The sequence below is a fragment of the Antennarius striatus genome, chromosome 6, assembly GCF_040054535.1.
Source record: "Antennarius striatus isolate MH-2024 chromosome 6, ASM4005453v1, whole genome shotgun sequence".
Taxonomy (NCBI): Eukaryota; Metazoa; Chordata; class Actinopteri; order Lophiiformes; family Antennariidae; genus Antennarius; species Antennarius striatus.
In genome coordinates, this window is record NC_090781.1 from 7,192,508 (window position 1) to 7,211,638 (window position 19,131).

A 19,131-nucleotide genomic window follows, 5' to 3' on the forward strand; every position below is an offset into this window, starting at 1 on the left:
TATAGTGGAGGTGCCAGACACATTGAAAATTTTTTTCATATCTCATGTGTTTTTTTTGTAAGTGGCATTGTGGGTATCACTGTTGCCTCACAGCGAGAGGATTGTTGGTTCAAATCCACCCAAAACCTGGAATCTTTTTTGTGGCATTTTCCCTGTGTATCCGTGGGGTTCTTCTTCTGTTTCCAGCTTCTTTTCACAATCTTAAATCATGCAATTAAGGTTGGTTGATGAATTTATATCGCCCATAGGTGTGAGTATGAATGTTTGTCTTTAAGTAATAATGGCCCTGCATGATCTGGTGACTTCTCTAGTACACCTTGACTCACACCCGCAGGACAGGTGAATGAAGGTTTCCAATTTCACTTTTAGGTCAGAAAAAGTGCATGTTAGCTGTGATGGACCTGACTGGTTCACAAAAAACTGACACAGAACCCTAGCCTGTCAATGTATGTGATAAAAATGTTGAACGCTCGTGTATATGCAGGTTGCTGCCAGGCATAAGAGGCGACCAGCCTTACATGTACCATAAATTTTAACCATGTAAATGTGAAATGTCATTTAGAGGTACAGCCGTGAAAAGAGCAGCAACAGAGTCATTCAAAAAACAGGTATAACAGCACTGCAACTGCAAATACACATTTCTAATGCACAACTGACATTTGGTCAGACACTGACAATTTTGAGGAAGGTGACCACGCACCATTGACAGGTACTGTACATCCCTAACATCTGGAGCTTCCCAGCCACACATTCTAACTTTCCACGTGGAGACACCTCCTTGTAACTTTCTACACTTCATCACACGGAACATTTGGCTACACTGCAGTTGATGATGCAACCATGTCTTGTTTTCCAGATGAGCTAGTCACTTCTTGGTTCTCTCTAGGTCATTACTCCAGCCAAATGGCAATTTCTAGAAACGGGGCAAATGAAAGAAAAAAAATAAATGGCGGGACAAGAACCAGAGCTTTGAACTGCTGACAGATACAACATAAATAAATGTTCTTGATAGAAAATATATGAAGAAACAAAAATGTAGGACTATTTTTGTAAAAGAAAAAAAAAAGGCAATGGAAAGGAAAAAGAAGAAAGTAGCCTGTCAAGAAAATCATGAAAGCAAATGCTAAATTTTGAGACCTGGGATGACCTCTGTTCTGTTCAGCTGACATCCACTTTTAGTCAAAGCAAACTTTCATTGCTGAAATAATTGCAAACAGTGAGTTGAGGTCTATAGCCAACATGAATAAACCATCATCCCTCGGGTACATGTTTGCTTCCGTGAAAATCACACCTAAAGAAAACAAAACAAAACAATCCCATCCATCCATCCATCCATCCATCCATCCATCCATCCATCCATCCATCATCTACCGCTTATCCAGGGCCGGGTCGTGGGGGCAACAGTCTCAGCAGGGATGCCCATACTTCCCTCTCCCTAGACACCTCCTCCAGGGGGAGCCCGAGGCGTTTTCAGGCTAGCCGAGAGACATAGTCCCTCCAGCGTGTCCTAGGTCTTCCTCGAGGTCTCCCAGTAGGATATGTCTGGAACACCTCCCCAGGGAGGCGTCCAGGAGGCATCCGGAACAGATGCCTGAGCCACCTCAGCTGGCTCTGCTGCTCTGCTCATGGCGGAGGAGCAGCGGCTCTACTCCGAGCTCCTCCCTGGTGACTGAGCTCCTCACTCTATCTCTAAGGGTGCATCCAGCCACTCTACGGAGGAAACTCATTTTAATCGCTTGTATCCAGGATCTTGTTCTTTTGGTCATGACCCAAAGCTCATGACCATAGGTGAGAGTAGGAACGTAGATTGGCCGGTAAATCGAGAGCTTCGCCTTGCGACTCAGCTCCATCTTCACCACGACAGACCTACACAGCGACTGCATCACTGCAGAAGCTGCACAGATCCGTCTGTCAATCTTGCGTTCCATCCTTCCCTCACTCATGAACAAGACCCCAAGATACTTAAACTCCTCCACTTGTAGCAAGGACTCTCCACCAACTTGAAGAGGGCACACAACCCTTTTCCAGTCAAGAACCATGGCCTCGGATGGCCCGAAGCACTCCCCACAAGATACCACAATCCCATCTATAATCTTTGTATTTAGAATACAGACTTTGTAGTTTACTTGGAATGTAAAACATTTGTGTGATACAATCATCCAATAATTGTAACTGAAATGCATGTGGAAAAAATGGTGATATTCATTTGAAGTCTTACCACCCATTCCTAAAGTTCCATTTGCCCTGTTTTGTGTTTTCTGACCCAAGTGTCTTTTTTGTCTTGCAGAGTGTTTTTTCACTGAAGAGCCCAAACTACATGTGTGTATACATACATGTGTGAGAGCTTGAAGCACACACTGTATGTGTATTTGAGATAAGGAGGAGCTGAGTGTCTACCACAACCACCAAGATCAGACATGCTGCCATGCTGCAAAATGGATTAGAGTCCCACATCTCAGTCGATCAAAGGTAGGAAATCAGCCGCCACTCAACTGCCTACTCATTCATGGCATGGGGAGAGCAAAGGAGGGAGGAAATAATGAATCACAAGGACTTCAGACTAAGCCCTGTCTGTCATCTTTACATTATATGTTAAACAATGAGGTCTGGAGTGCATTTAAATATCATCATGGTACAATTTTTCTTTCTTACTAATTTCTTGCCCTCAATTAGCAATTATAAGATGAAAAGAATTTAAAAAAAAGCACAAACAGATCACAAATGGAAAAGCAAGAATGACCGTGTCATAGAATTATGAAAGCATTAATGTTCACTAACCTTAAAGTAAAAGATTAAATCCACTTTGTTTATCCCCAGCGGGTAAATTATGTGTGTGTGTGTATATATATATATATTACACTAGGGGCCTATAGGCATGTAATTAATAACAACTATCAGTACAGGGGGAAGCAGAGTGATGGGTCACAACTTTGGGATGCGCCCCAAATGAGCAGCTTGTAAGGGGGACGGCGCCTTGCTCAAGGGTGCCTCAGCAGTGGATGGGAGGTGAGCTGACACTTCCCACTGTCGGCTCACACCCCGAGGATGGCATTGCGGGAGCGGGAATCAAATCGTCGAATTCCGATCATGAAACAGCTGCTCTACCACTGAGCTACTGTCGCTCAAGTTATGAAAAAAGCCACAAGCACAAACAGTTGGAAGGTTCTTTTCAGAAGTGAAAGTTGTGATTACTGCATATGCTCTTCATAAACTGTCAAAATTTTATGATCTGTGATCACTTTCTGCCCATAAAATAACTAAAATTCCACTTTGAGCGACGTGCATGTGTTTTGATGACTCTAAATTGTCCGTGGCAAGAATGAGTGTGATTGCTTGTCTTTCATATAAACCCGAGATACACCGTTGACTTGTCCACGGTGTACCCTGCCTCATGCCGTGTCCCCACTGCACTACTGCAATCACAGGATGAGCAAAAATGAAGTTGAATGAATTATTATGGCATTGCAAAGTAAATCTGTACAGTACTTCTTTTTTACAACCCAATTTTCAATTGTAGCTCATCATCATCATCATCATTATCATCATCATCAACAAAAACATCATCATGGTCATCATATATCAGGAAGAACTACAATAACATGAAATATGATATAGAATGCTGTTCTAAATTGTTCAAAACCCTGCTTTGAAACAAGCATCATTACCTGAGAAAAAGTGATAATGGAACTGTGGAACTGAGGAAACTCCACGACTGTACATCCCATAAGAATAAAACTATACTCCATCCCATGCATAACATTTTTATATGATCTCACCTCTTGTCCTTTCCTTAATGACAAAAGTGTGAGGAGATCCTTCTTCATAATGAAGTCCACAAAAACTATCCCATCAACTACCATTAACTGTGTCTGTCATCTTTGATGATTTAATCACATTGCAGCAAGAAGCACTCACACATAGATATAACATAAAGCACATGATAGAACACATCCTCTTAAAGTGATGCCATTCTTATGTCGCTGGGTCAAAGAACACATTTAATACATGCTTTTAATATCTCCTGGTTTTCCCAGTCTTTGAATAAAGTATCAACAGTGACACACTTTGCTTCCTTTCCATAGGTAAATGTTTTTTTGTTGAGCTGACAGGTCCCACCCACTAAACAATGTTTCCACACCAGCCTTTCATTAGTAGACTTGGAAAGTAGAACCTCCTGAATATTTATTTGCAGACTTTCAACTTGGTCAGTTTGTTGGAGATGACTGTGCTTGTAGGAGTGACACTGCCTTACGTATATAGTAGAGTGGGTTGTACAATAAACTCAGGGTTGGCGGTTAAAATCCGTCCTACTCATTCTCTGGTGGTCTTGGTAAGACACTTGACCTACTGTTCCCCCATTCTGGTGTCATGTTTCTGTCAGTCTGCCCCAGGGTAGCTGTAACTACAGATGTAGTTTACCACCACTGGTGTGATTGTAGAGTGAATGAATAATGGGTTTCAATGGAAAGGGCTTTGGGAGCTTGGAAAGGCACTGCATGAATCTAATCCATTATTATTATTAGGACGTAAGATCTCTTGGGTGGTTTGTGGTGTGATAGCACTTCAATTTATGCTTTTTCATGAGAGTAACTGCTTTCTTACATATAAAGCAAACTGTTGTCTTATTGTCAAAAGTCAGCAAAAGCCTTTGTTCCCATTTTGAATGAAAACTGTAGGTCTTTCACTTTCTACATAGCCACTCCTCATTAGTATAGTGGTAAGTATCCCTGCCTGTCACGCAGGAGAAAGCGGTTCGATAACCCGATGGGGAGAGTCACTTTTAGGGGCAGTAGTAGCTCAGTCCACTAAGTCTTGGACTGGGGACCGGACGTTGCACCCGGATGAGCCGAAACATTTAGTGTGTGAGCTGGCAGTGGGAGGTGCCAGCTCACCTCCTGAGCACTGCTGTGGTGTCGGTTTCAGGGGCCTGTATACACATACTGTATATGCATGTTAACAATGAATAAATGAGTGGAAAAGATAATTTCTCCAAATGAGATTAGTAAAGTACATTTCTTCTTCTTCTTCTACATACATTTTCTGCTTATTGCACCTTTGAACTGGATGTAACTGATATAGCTTGACGACAATAGGTCAAATTTAATCAGACAACAGAATAGGTGTTGGTAAGACAGAAGAAAAAGCACCTTACTCTGATAGGTTAAAACAACATTCATTCTGGATTCTTCCAAACCATGTATAGTCATCTCAGTGTGTTTTTACGAAGCAAATAAGGTTAGAAGAAAGAGGCGATTGTTTCTCACAATCTGTTTCACCCAATGTGATTCCAGAGCAAAGATCACAGATTATCAAAGTGGATTCTTCTCTTTTTATGTGTTTGTGCAAATGTTAACTGCAAAACCATGTTCATTCCATTGGAAAGTTCTTTAGTTGCGCTAATGCAACACTCTTATATGATATGTTCAGTGAGCACAAAGTATGATGGAGTTTTTTTCCACACACATACATGTTAATCTTGCCCTTTTAGCCTAGTCATATTGCAAGTTTTTGTGGATGCTATTGATTGAAAACCTTATTTGTTATTCCACGTAGGATAACAAGCATGTCATTTTTTCCATACCACAATATTCACTGACAGGCACCTCCAGTATGATTTTATTATAAAGTTTAGATGTTATAGTATGTCATAAAGGCACACATCGGTAACGTCCAAAATGCAAAAGTACAATAATTGGACTTTGACTGATTAAGGCTCAAGGAAACTGGTTTGAGGAGAATTTAATAGTCTACATGCAAAATCTATTAGGGAATACTTTGATGACGATAGTGCGGAATGGCCCGTCAGTGTGTATCAGCTTTTGCACTTGGCAAATCCCTGACATTCGATCTCATAACTGTATGTCAATATCCACATGAATTCCATTTTTTGTTCATAGGGCTGTGTATGTGTGTGTGTGTGTGTGTGTGTGTGTGTTTGTGTGTGTGTGTGTGTGAGTGTGAATGTGTGTGTGTTCGTGTGTGTGTATAATAGGCTATTTTTGCCTGTGAGTTGACTGAATTTATGAGTCTGCCTCAGTCTGCTCTTGCCTGTTTGGCCACCCACCTTTTTTCTGCCTCCTTTTCTGTCTGCTTCTTGGAAGTACAGATAAGGCCAACCGATTTTTGTCGGCTCCCTGGCAGATTACTGAGGCAGACGTACAAGGAGTCTGGCAGACAGTTACAGTATACTGGAGGCCAAAGAAGAACTTGTTTACGATGCTGAAGGTAACCACAGCACCTTTCCAGCTTGAATGACGTCTGGCTTCCTTTATACAGGCTGATACTGCTTATCTTATGCTTTTGTTTCTTTTTTTTTTCATAAGTGTTAGTTTGACATTGTGTGGTGGCGATTCGAAAAAGGAACATTTGAAAGTATTGAATAGACATTAAATTTAATATCAGCAATTCTCATTTGATTAACTGTGTTCATACACAGCCTTATGTCTTTGTGGTGATGTGGCTGGTGAATTTCGGGCCAATGCAGAAAACTGCCAGGAACAGTGTGACACCTCGTTTTATGCCATGCTTGAGGACACCCAGATTATATTTCAAATTGAGCTCCTGCTGCCACTTTTTTCGATTAAAGATACACCGATCAGCCATAAAATTATGTCGGGTGCAGTTACACTGATTATCTCTTTATCATGGAACCTGTTATTGAGTGGGATATATCAGGCACCAAGTGAACATGTTGCTCTCAAAGGTGAAAGGAGAAAAAATGGGCACATGTAAAAAATGTTAAATTGTAATTGCGATTTGACTGGATAACAAAGAGCATGTCCAAAACTCTAGCTCTTACTGGGCGTTGCCGTTCTGTAGTGGTCAGTGTTTATCAAAAGTGGAAAGGAAGGAGTGGAAGGAAAAGGTTGTGTTGCAGTTTGTTGGGTATGGGGCAGAATAGTCGCCTGCGTGTGGTGGATTTTATTTTTTCTGCATTCAATATGATTTAATGTAAAAAAAATGGAAGCTATCAAAAACACATTACTATTACACAATACTTTGCACTTAGATAATAAAAACGATTATATTTTAAGCTCCCATTATAAACATACATCAGATTTTTCCCCCACAAGCAGGTACCAATACGTCATAGTAAATATGTCAACTACAGTGAAAATTCCCATCTTAGGCGAACCTAGAGCTGGCATAGGGCGATAAAATAATCATCCCTCTGGCTTTTCATTTGATGATACTAATTGGCTGAAGTTAAAGTCATTAATTTATATCTTGAATCAGTAATTGGCTAAATAGCTTCATAATCCCACATGCTTAAAGAGAGATTTTTCTGTCACTCCATTTCAGAACTTCAGACCAGCTGACTGACAGGAAAAGACAGATAATATTTACAGAGATAACTGGTCACATTTTCCAATTTTATTCTGAGCGGTTCTCATATTCTCACTTGCTGTTCCAAAGATAACATAAACAGTGAACCATCCACTTATCAAACATCTACATCTATATCCTGTATATACAGTAGAAACCCCTGTAACAACTCCTTAAGTGTTTGGTAGCACAAACAACAGACTGAAGGATCTCCATAAAGGAACAATATGGTTGAAATCCCTTGAAATAACTGCCTTCCAACAACACATAAGCTGATCTTAGGTATCATAGTAGCAAAGTTGAAATGGAATTTGAGACAGTTCATAAGAAAACCTCAGAAGGGCAGAGAATATGAATAGATCAATAACCCATGATGCCGCGTTCACACCAGTGACCGTGCTTTGATCTGCTCGAATTAATGTCACTGGGGGATAACATGGATTTCCTCATGTCACTTGAGCAATTAGTGACCGAAACAAAGAAAACGTATTTCCACCACTTTCTTGACAGTATCATGATGCTAAATTTACTCATTTGTACCTGGTTTGGTCTTTTCTTTTATGTATACAATGTATACAAAATGTTACCTCCCATTTGATATGAATGTTGGACTAAAGAGTCCAATATGATCACTACCTTGTCTGACTGTGTAAAGAAAACATCATTCATTGCTCTTCAGACCATGTGGTACAAAGAGTACATCCCTTCATGTCTAATACAGCATATCCACTGGATTTGAAATGAAGGGAAGAGAGGTATACACATTAGATCATGATTCACACACAGTAAGCTTTACCATATCAAATATGTTAGGGGGAAATAGTTAAGTGGATATACAAATTTTCAAAAGAGTTAAACAATATGTTTTAAGGTAATGTATAACCTCACTAAAGTAAAACTAATACTCTGAATTAGAAAACATAACCGTAGTTGTTAACTCACTGACCTCTGATAATCAAAATGTAAAATTATTTACTTAAGACTATAGAGCAGCATTGTGGTATATAGTGAATGTCCAGCTTTATATATCTTTATCAGTATTCAGCATGTGTAAATACATGCCTTGTATTGTTGAAACATATTGTAGTTAATGAGTGATACGTTGATTGTCGTTAAGCATGAGCCGTGTCTGCAGCTAATTGTTGGTGCAGTTTTTATTAGCGTTGGTCCAGAGAACTGAAGTTTGAAGTAGCAGTAGGGGATGTACAGGTCTACAACTGCTTCAATAGATAGCGTTGTCATGATATATTATTTTAGTGTATGAAATGTTCAAATGAAAAGAAAAAAAGTATGTTGTAATCATGTTTTATTTTAAGGTACCATATTATTCTCTTTTTAATTAATTTCAACTGTGAGACATCCAGCTCACACTGTAGTGGAAGTGTATTGTCCCAAACTGATCCGTGGTTCTGAATTTCAGCTGTTTAAAATTAGCTCTAGTCATATAACACTGTTTGTCTGGACTGGCCATTAAATGTTAATAAGCTCTCTCTGTCAATGCCTGCTACGCACCGCTGTTGATGTAGATGTGCATAAGTGCACATGTGCCACCGTGCATGTCATCTGCTGCGGTAGCTTTTACTTTTTTTAACTTGTTACTACTTATTCCTCTGTTATTTTTCATTCTTCTTTTTCATTACATACTTGTTAATTTTTCTATGGTAATCATGGAGTTACTTTCACTCTCAGTCATGTGACCATAACTACTTCGTGGCTTACTGTGTACACTGATCCAACTGAAGCTGACTGGCATTTTTTCAAGGCCTGCAGAAATCCTGGAGGAATTGTGGAGAAAAACACACTGTATTTGCTGATGGTAAAAGATATTAGCAAAGGAGACAATGGTTGAGTATGGAGAGGAGATAATAAAAGCCACGTCTTCTCATGGTCATAATGAAGTCATCAAGACCACATTAAGTCATGTCATAAAGAATTGACGTAAAATCTCAATCTATTGGGTGTTAATGTTAATGTTCTGACATTATCCATGTTTTTTTCTGGAGCAGTCCACCTATAACGAAAAGCTATTTCCCATTCGGAATCAATAAAGTATGCTGATTCTGATTTTGATTGATGTACCAGGTGTACCAGATGTCCCCCTTAGATACGAACAACTGCTGACTCATGTCTAAATCTTCATAAAATGCCTTATTGCGTTTGCAGGTTTGTATTTTGAACTGTGCCCTTTCTGCAGTAACGCACACTGATCAACAACGCTCCATACGTATATCTCCAACACTCATATCCCTCAGCTTGACTTCAACATACTCACAATCAGCTGTAAATAATATAAAAATGTGCTGCTTAGTGTGTGTTTGCTATGATGCCGTGGATACCCTGGACGTGAACACATGTACATGCAAACACACACACACACACACACACACACACACACACACACGAACACACACACACACACACACACACACACACACACCCACACACACACACTCACACAGGTTACACATACATAGACCAAAGTGGAGCTAACTACAGTAGTTAGACGTCAACAACTGAGCGTCTTGTGTGTGTTGCTCTGAGCCAGGGCATTGCAACACTACATGCAACAGCTTACCACGGAACACGTATTTCGCTTCGGGAATAAACAATTCCTTATTCGGGGAGAGAAGGGGTATTTCCGCATAAATGGAACAAGGTATGTCTATCATTTCTATTAATCACTGCTGTTGTGACATCACAAATGTGTTGATCCTCTTCTTCTTCATTTCCTTTCGGCTTTTCCCTTCAGGGGTCGCCACAGCGAATCAGTTGCCTCCATCTAACCTTGTCTTCTGCTTCCTCTTCTCTCACACCAACTACCTTCATGTCCTCTTTCACTACATCCCTAAACCTCCTCTTTGGTCTTCTTCTAGGCCTTCTGCCTGGCAGTTCAAAACTCAGCCTCACTCTTCCACTTGGGTCCCTCTCATTCACACATGTACTCTGTCTTACTGCGGCTAACCTTCATTCCTCTCCTTTCCAGGACAAACCTCCACCTCTCTAGCTTCTCCTCCACCTGTTCCCTGCTCTCACTACAGATCACAATGTCATCTGCAAATATCATAGTCCATGGGGATTCCTGTCTAACCTCATCTGTCAGCCTGTCTATCATCATAGGGGCTCAGAGCTGATCCCTGATGCAGTCCCACCTCCACCTTGAACTCCTCTGTCACACCTACAGCACACCTCACCACTGTCTTACAGTCCTCATACATGTTCTGCAACGCTCTAACATACTTCTCTGCCACTCCAGACTTCCTCATACAATACCACAGTTCCTCTCTGGGCACCCTGTCATAAGCTTTCTCCAGATCCACAAAAACAAAATGCAGCTCCGTTTGGCCTTCTCTGTACTTCTCTATCAACATCCTCAAAGCAAATACTGCATCTGTAGTACTCTTTTTGGGCATGAAACCATACTGCTGCTCACAAATGCTCACTTCTGCCCTTAGTCTAGCTTCCACTACTCTCTCCCATAACTTCATTGTATGGCTCATCTGCTTTATTCCTCTGTAGTTGCCACAACTCTGCACATCTCCTTTCTTCTTAAAAATGGGCACCAGCACACTTATCCTCCATTCATCAGGCATCTTCTCACTATCTAAGATCCTGTTGAAAAACCCAGTCAGAAACTCTACTGCCACCTCTCCTAGACACTTCCATACCTCTACAGGTATATCATCAGGACCGACTGCCTTTCCACTCTTCATCCTCTTCAATGCCCTCCTCACTTCATCCTGACTATTCTTTGCTACTTCCTGGTCCACAGCAGTCACCTCTTCTAGTCTTTGTTCTCTCACATTTTCCACATTCATCAACTTTTCAAAATACTCTCTCCATCTTCCCATCACACTACTGGCACCTGTCATCAGACTTCCGTTCCTATCCTTAATCACCCTAACCTGCTGCACGTCCTTCCCATCTCTATCTCTCTGTCTTGCCAACCTATATAGATCACTCTCTTGCTCCTTACTGTCCAACCTAACATACAAGTCATCATAAGCCCCTTGTTTGGCCTTTGCTACCTCTATCTTTACGCTGCATCTCCCTGTATTCCTGTCTACTCTCCCCAGTCCTCTCAGTGTCCCACTTCTTCTTAACTAACCTCTTTCTCTGTATACACCCCTGTACCTCCTCATTCCACCACCAAGTCTCCTTATCTACTTTCCTTCCAGATGACACAGCAAGTACTCTCCTACCGGTCTCCCTGATCACATTATCTGTAGTTGTCCAGTCATCTGGCAGCACCTCCTGACCACCCAGAGCCTGTCTTAACACCTTCCTAAAAGTCATGCAACACTCTTCCCTTTTCAGCTTCCTCCATTTCGTCCTCTGCTCTGCCTTTGTCCTCTTCATCTTCCTCACCACCAGAGTCATCCTACACACCACCATCCAATGCTGTTTGGCTACACTCTCGCCTACCACTACTTTGCAGTCACTGATCTCCTTCAGATTACACCGTGTACACAAGATGTAGTCTACCTGTGTGTTCCTACCTCCACTCTATAGGTCACCCTATGTTCCTGCCTCTTCTGGAAGTATTCACTATAGCCATTTTGATCCTTTTTGCAAAGTCAACTACCTATCTACACCATGATAGAACAACTTGAACTCTGCTCCTTTCCACCTTGTCTCCTGGACACACAGTATTTCTACCTTCCTCCTCTGCATCATGTCAACCAACTCTCTACCTTTTCCTGTCATAGTTCCAACATTTAACGTCCCTGCTCTCAATTCTATACACTTGGCGTTCCTCTTCTCTCTCTTCCTTCGAACACACTTTCCTCCTGTCCTTCGTTGACCAACAGTAGTCCAATTTCCGCCCGCACCCTGTAGGTCAACAGCACCGATGGCAGTCGTTGTTAACCCGGGCCTCGACCGATCCAGTATGGAAGTCATAGGTTTGATTTGCATGTTTGATTTGGCAAAAGTTTTATGCCAGATGCCCGGTACAATAAGACACTGGCTTGTGTCCTCTTGCAGCTACATTACAAATGTGTTGATCCTAATCCTGTAATTTCTGGCTTTTTTCCCGAGTTTGTGGGCTGTACAGTTGGTAGGGGCCATTTGTTTTCCATATTCTAGGAGTTGGTAGGGTTAGGGAGAACCACTACATTCATGGAGAGACCAGGAAAAAGTTTATTTTTGCAGGACCCCTTTAAGAAAGTTTGAGCTGAAGTATTTCATTTTAGTTTGGTATTACAATTCACCACATCAATGCCAAATCACCAACACCTACTGATGACTGATATGTTACCCTTGTTTGGCTCTATGATTAAAGTGTTAACATGGCAGTAGTTTAAAAATATATTACTCTTTCAAAAAAGGACTCAGCATTAATTCAAAATTTCATTTTTGGCTTTTCATGTTACCGTGTTGTACAGCCTACAGACATGGACCAGTGATTTTTGTCAGCATTATTTACTGCTATTGGGCTATATCTGAGCATTGCAGTGTGTAATTGGAAAATCCAAACCCGTGAAACATGACCATATAAGTTCTTTTCTACCACTTGTATCACTGTTATTTATGAATCCGCACTGTAATTTCTGTTATTTATTCTTGGAAGTATGTGAAAGATTCACAGTTTAAGTCATTGGCAAAATTCTGTTGTTGTAATAATTCATTGTTCTGTTTTTTCTGGTTTTCCAGGATTAATGGCCATATCTTCCTCTGCTGTGAACTACCATATCAGCAGTTGAATGTTAATGAATACTATTTGTGACTGAAATTACCTAAGTTTAGAAAGAAAAGGGATGGAGGTCCTTGTAGGATACATAAAAAAGACAAAGTAAAGACAGTAGGTGTGAGGCATAGCGGCAGAGAATGTAAGATGACAAGGACAATAGTGATGGGTTTGGAGGGAGAGACAATAGACTGCCAGCATATTTGGCTGGAGGAACTGATGCAGAGAAAGAAATATGATGTCTCAGATATTGGAAGTGGTAGAAGAGATACAGAAGGAGTTTGATGAGGGTGTGAAATGGACAAAATCAATAAGGCATCTCCAGAGTCAATCAATGTGAGAATGAAGATCGGCAGTGGGTGAAGAGGATAGACAGCTAGCTCCAGTGGTGTCTGATGAAGCTTGGTACTGTTTCAACCTTTGAATACACTTTCTGTTCCCATTTACAAATTGGGTATTAATTAACATTTCCATTTACAAATAGGACTAGAGGGTAGACCACCAGTAAGTCAGTAAGAAAGCAACTTGCTTCTCTCATTGGCTGATGGAGGGGTTCATTTTTTAGGAAGGTCTGATGATAGTTAAGTAGACAAGGCTAGAGTTCGGATATGACTTGTGTCTCTGTCTGGTGGATTAATGATGAATGGTGCTGATAGAATTAGTTTTGTCCGTGTTTCAATTGACTCTGCCATTAATTGGATAGTTATACATGGTTAGAGATATTTATCCATCAATAAGCTGTATTTAAATCACTCAATCAATAGCCAGAAAATCAATACAAAATACAGTGTGGACATCTTACAATAAGACACTCTACAAAAGAGGTGGAAAATGAGAAAACAATATATAATGAAATGCACTTAAAAAAAAAAAAATACTGTTATGATCCCTGAAGGTGCATATGATCCCTGAAGGTGCATATATATATATATATATATATATATATATATATATATATATATATATATATATATATATATATTTTTTTTTTTTAAATAATATTAGTGTGTACAGGCCCCTGTAATACACACAACCACACACAAGGGTAGCATGTAAGCATGCATGCAATGAGTGGAGGGCAGCTCCTTCTTGGTGCGCCCCAAATGAGAAGCTTGTGAGGGGTGCGGCGCTTTGCTAAAGGGCACCTCAGCAGTGCCCCGGAGGTGTACTGACACCTCCCACTGTCAGCTCACACTCCGGGTGGTTTTTGGGCGGGAGTGAGAATGGAACCGCCAATCTTGGAGCATTGGGCGACCTGCTGCACCGCCCGCTCTACCACTGAGCCACTGTCACCCCATTTTGGAAAGAGTACTATTTGAAATAGTCTGTTTAAACCGTGAGACAAGAGGATTTTCATTTGAATGCACACACACACACACACACACACACACACACACACACACACACACACACACACACACACACACACATACACACACACACACACACACACACACACACACACACACACACACACACACACACACACACACACACGAGCCAGGCTCAGCTTGCTAAACAGGACTGTGAGAAGAATTTGTCTTGTGACTTTGGTTCTATCACAGTGAAGCGATCCAGAACTGTGCAGTTAATTAATGTTTTACTTTATAGAAAATTTCCAACCATTTAACATGACAAAGGTTTGACTTTAGCTTTTAGAATGACAAAGATACACAACCACTTGTATAGTAATCTTGTGTCTTGTGTCTGCTTTCATTACCACAGTGAAGAAACGCAGTGTTGTAATTTATTATACCTAGTAAGTACTTAAATAATTGCTAATTTAAAAAAAATGTTTGATTTAGACAAGTGCAGCATTTTTTATCAATCAACTATGATTCTGAAGTGGGTTTAAATTCTGACACTGAGTTTTTCTTTCATTTAGAAAGGCACACTTATGACAGTCATGTATGGACTAGGAGGACTGTTTTTAAAATTACTAAAAGTCTTTATTAAGTTATTATATCAAGACTTTCTTTTGGAGCTGCTTCTAAAATTTATTTATATCATTTAACACCCTTGATGTCTCTTGACTCATAATCAGTGCGCCCATTTGTATTCGACCTTGTCACAGTCCATACCAGTGAATGGAGAGTTGTTATGAATGAACACGGCTCATCTGTGCCTTATTTTTTGCTATCCTTGGACTTGTAGTTGTCACTGATCCAGGGAAAACTCTCCATTGACATCGCAGGTTGAAAGAATTGGCAAATGAAGAAATAATTTGCCATGAATAAGCTGTGGACACATGAGTAACAGGCCTTTATCAGAGTTCCTGCTGGCTGATCCAAACTGAAAAGGGGTCAGGCAGAATTAATGATGAACTAATTAAAATGTCCAGGGAACATGTCAGCACTCAGTGGGTTTATCCTCTTAAGCTCAATTGAGGAGAGGATTCAAGAGGTGAGATGTGGAAAGACTGAGAAAAAGAAAAAAAACAAGATGTACATTCCAATAAAGTAACCTTTTGATAGTAGATGACAGATTATTAGTGTGTTTGGTAACCAGAAATTATACATTTTTGGGTAACATCCTGATTCTAAAGTCCCGCTTTCCTGTGAGTTAAAAAGTAGATGCAATGTTAAGCTATAATCACTACGGTAGGAGTTTGGGAAAATAAACTGTTCAGAGAAGAAACTTTAGTTGAAAAATAGATCCAGACGCAAAGAAAGGTAGCATGTAGTGGGACATCCACAAAAGGATTTTCAGTTTTTCTTAAGCACTTTGTCTCAACGGTACAGCCTGTTTGAAATCTTCCATTTTCATAGCCTTCTGAGAACTGAGACTTCAGGCTTGTGTCTATCTGTGGGTGTTTGTATAAGACATTAAGGCTTAAGATAGTATAAAGGTCATTAATATTTGCCTTTGTTTTTTTACCAGAAGCAGGGGTTTTCTCTCAAGAATCAATCATGTTTTTTAAAACCAAATATTGGATTCGCATTCGGTATACAGTAAATTAAAAACACATGGCTGAAGGCTTTTATTGGTTCGAATGAGATATTAAATATCCACATACAAACTTACAAACATTTGTGTACTCTGAATAATCCCTTATTTGTTTTTGGAAATGCACCAAAGATTTTGTTCTGAAGGGAAATTCTTTTAGTCTTTAACTAAAAAAAATGTCATGTATTATTCTCATGTGCAACAATTCTTTTAATAATAGCACATGATTAATTTTGATTAACTTTGTTCCACTTCCATAGAACTTCATTTTTGTAGTTCATTAGCCATGGCTTGCCTTTGTACAACAGATCACCTTGTTAAACTCACATGGTTGTGGAAACACCTGCATAAACTTACATTATCAGAAGCTTATTGTCTGAAATGGCCCTTTCTGAAAATGTAAGTTGGATATTGTAGATAGTGTTGCAATCAATATTGAGTGGTTGATCACTGTTGATGCAATAAGTGACGATTGATGAAAGTCTCTTATGTTATTGTTTCCCTCATCCTTGTGTGTTGCCTCCATGGCAGTTAAGAGACCCATTAATCAAGGAATTGGTTGATTGCTTGAGGCCAGCAATGATGTTAGGGAGAAGCTCATCAACAGGAACTTGATAGCTCACAGTGGACAAGCCATGAGACTCGCAGTAGTAACTGAAGAAAGTGTGCTTTTCTGGAGTTAAAAATGCATCCAATATACACATATTTTATGTGCACATGTAATTATGAGGAGCAAAAATATACTGTACATAAACTGCTATGACTTCAAAACAAAAGCCTGAATCACATTTTTTAAATTGATTATGTTTTTATTTCTATTTATTATACAGTAACATGGTATTATGTGCTTTTAACTGTTTTCTAGTGATTTTGAGTCCAATAAGTGTGAAGGATAGATGTTAAATCGAGTTAAATGATGTAAACTTGATTATTATTTTTCCATCTACAGTATATTTTTAAACTGACGTATAATCGAGAACAGCTTAACTTGCCACAACCTGTACCTGTATCTTATTTTATTACGTGTTGTTTTATGTTGTCAATTTGTCCTTTAAATTATACAGGAGCCACAGTTTTCAGGTGAGATGTCTGCCCAGGAGCATTAACTGAGAAACTGAGCATTAACTGAGAAACATAATGGAAATAAAAACAGAGTAATCAAGCACAAAGAGGCATGTCGGGCTTTTGATTACAAGGAAGCACATCAGCGCGTCATTCTGTACTGTAAGTGCGGTGGTATATTTCAGTGACTTAAAGCTTGAGGTAGCTTACACCCACTAAAATCCATTCAGCAACGGTTGAGATGTAAGTTTTTATTTCGTTTATGTGTTGTTAAATGTCCTGTTCTTATTTCTGGTAGGTCTTAGGGAATAGTACTTCCGTATTTATTGTGGTAATAGTATTTAAATGACCTCAAATGACAAATCTAGATTGAAATTTGATGAATAATGACTTTCGAACAATTCAACATACGAACAACCTCTAGGAACCAATTATGTTCGGATGTTGAGGATTACATGTTGTAGGAAAAGAGCTTGTAGATATGAAGTAATGGTGATAGAGCCCATGCTAATGACCATCAGTTTATCACTTTCTAAGTCCAAGATTTAAAGACCTTCCATCATGGCAAAGGATTACATTAAGGAAATTAGTTTTCCTCGGCAGATTATGCCATGTACCCCCTAGACCAATCATCACTTCCATACTTCCAGATGGGCTTTGACAGTGACGGGGACAGTGTTGCTGGTATCATCCTAGGAGTGGAAACATAACAAGGGATCATGATTACAGACTCAGAGGAATGGTAAAATATGCATTCAGCTATGCTGAGGAAGGCAAATTAGTTGGAGTCAGTTAAACAGCTTTAAAGTTCCGATTTAATCTTGACTTTAATACAAATGTTATTCATATATAGCTTGTGAAGTAAAACACTAGTTCATCACAGATTGTAGTCAGTATTTGCGGTGTCTTTTATTAATCATATTCTGTAGTACTGTAAACTGCCATTGTTCATCACATTTAAAGCCTAAGCTAACTTGCAATGCCTGGGTCAGCTTTTAAAACTGTATAATGTAATAAAAAACAAATGCAAATATTAAAACACCAATGCATATTGATTTGGTTGCTTTTTATAAATATACCTGCAACCTTAAATATGGTTGATAGTCTTATTTTCAAACCACCAAACCAAAACACTTAATAACCAGGGAAGAAGAGATGTAAATTTCTCCAAAATAAAATAAAAAGAAAACAAGCAAACAACAAAACAAAAACAAAACAAAACCCAACAACCTCAAAATAGCAGAAGAATAAAGGTGAGAGAGAGCAAGGTCAAGTCAATTCAGTTATATTAATATAGCTCTAAATCAACAAAAGCTATCTCCAGGCACTCTCCTAAAAAACAGGTCTAGACTGCACTTTTTAAAGTTATGTACTCGATTTATCTGTGACATCAGCTACTCCCATTTCAAATGGTGAATCAATCAACAACAAATTTGATTTGATCATGTACCTAGTCAACAAAATGCAGCAAAAGTGTAATTACAAAAGTGAGAGACCACCAGGCACATTGAGATATGAGTAGAGAGAGTTACATCTTTGTTGTGCCTTTCCTGAATTGTAGTTACACTATCCCCAACCATTACCAATAATATTTTTCTGGTTTGTCCGTGTAATATGTAGTATACCAGTAAGCTCTTTAATAGGATTCCCAAATTTATAATTACTCTACAATAATGTAGTCATCGAACGCTCCTTCTGTATTTGATGATGTGTAGTATTTAATTCTACAGAGACCCAGTATTTTCAATATTAGCAAGCACTTGGTGACAGTGGTAAGAAAAAAAAAAGCACTTTGACAGGATTTTTATATACATTGATGATCCAGTGTTGTAATCTTTAATGAACGCAAAACTCAAAAGTAGATGAGTGATACCTCTTCAAAAAAGATTTCCTCTGTTTGTTTCAGTATTTCAGATGGTGAATTAAAGGCATAAAATCACAGAATAAGTACATTTTCTATTTATAACTGAAAACCATATCTCAGGATTATGTGATCAAGCAATTACTTTAGTAATTATTAAAGTCATGTATAGGCCAGGTATCACAGTATTTAATCATTACCTGTCTGGGAAGTTAAACCTTGTTCTTGGAAGTTCATAGTGTAAACTTAT

General features: G+C 39.3%; 1 protein-coding gene across 1 annotated transcript in view; it reads left to right on the forward strand.

Moving 5' to 3' along the window:
• grik4 (glutamate receptor, ionotropic, kainate 4) overlaps positions 1–19,131 on the forward strand; it is a 298,309-nt gene that overhangs the window by 69,450 nt on the left and 209,728 nt on the right. The window contains exon 2 of the mRNA XM_068316994.1: positions 2,288–2,469. The gene's annotated coding sequence lies outside the window, so the exon portion shown is untranslated. The remainder of the gene's footprint in view (positions 1–2,287; positions 2,470–19,131) is intronic.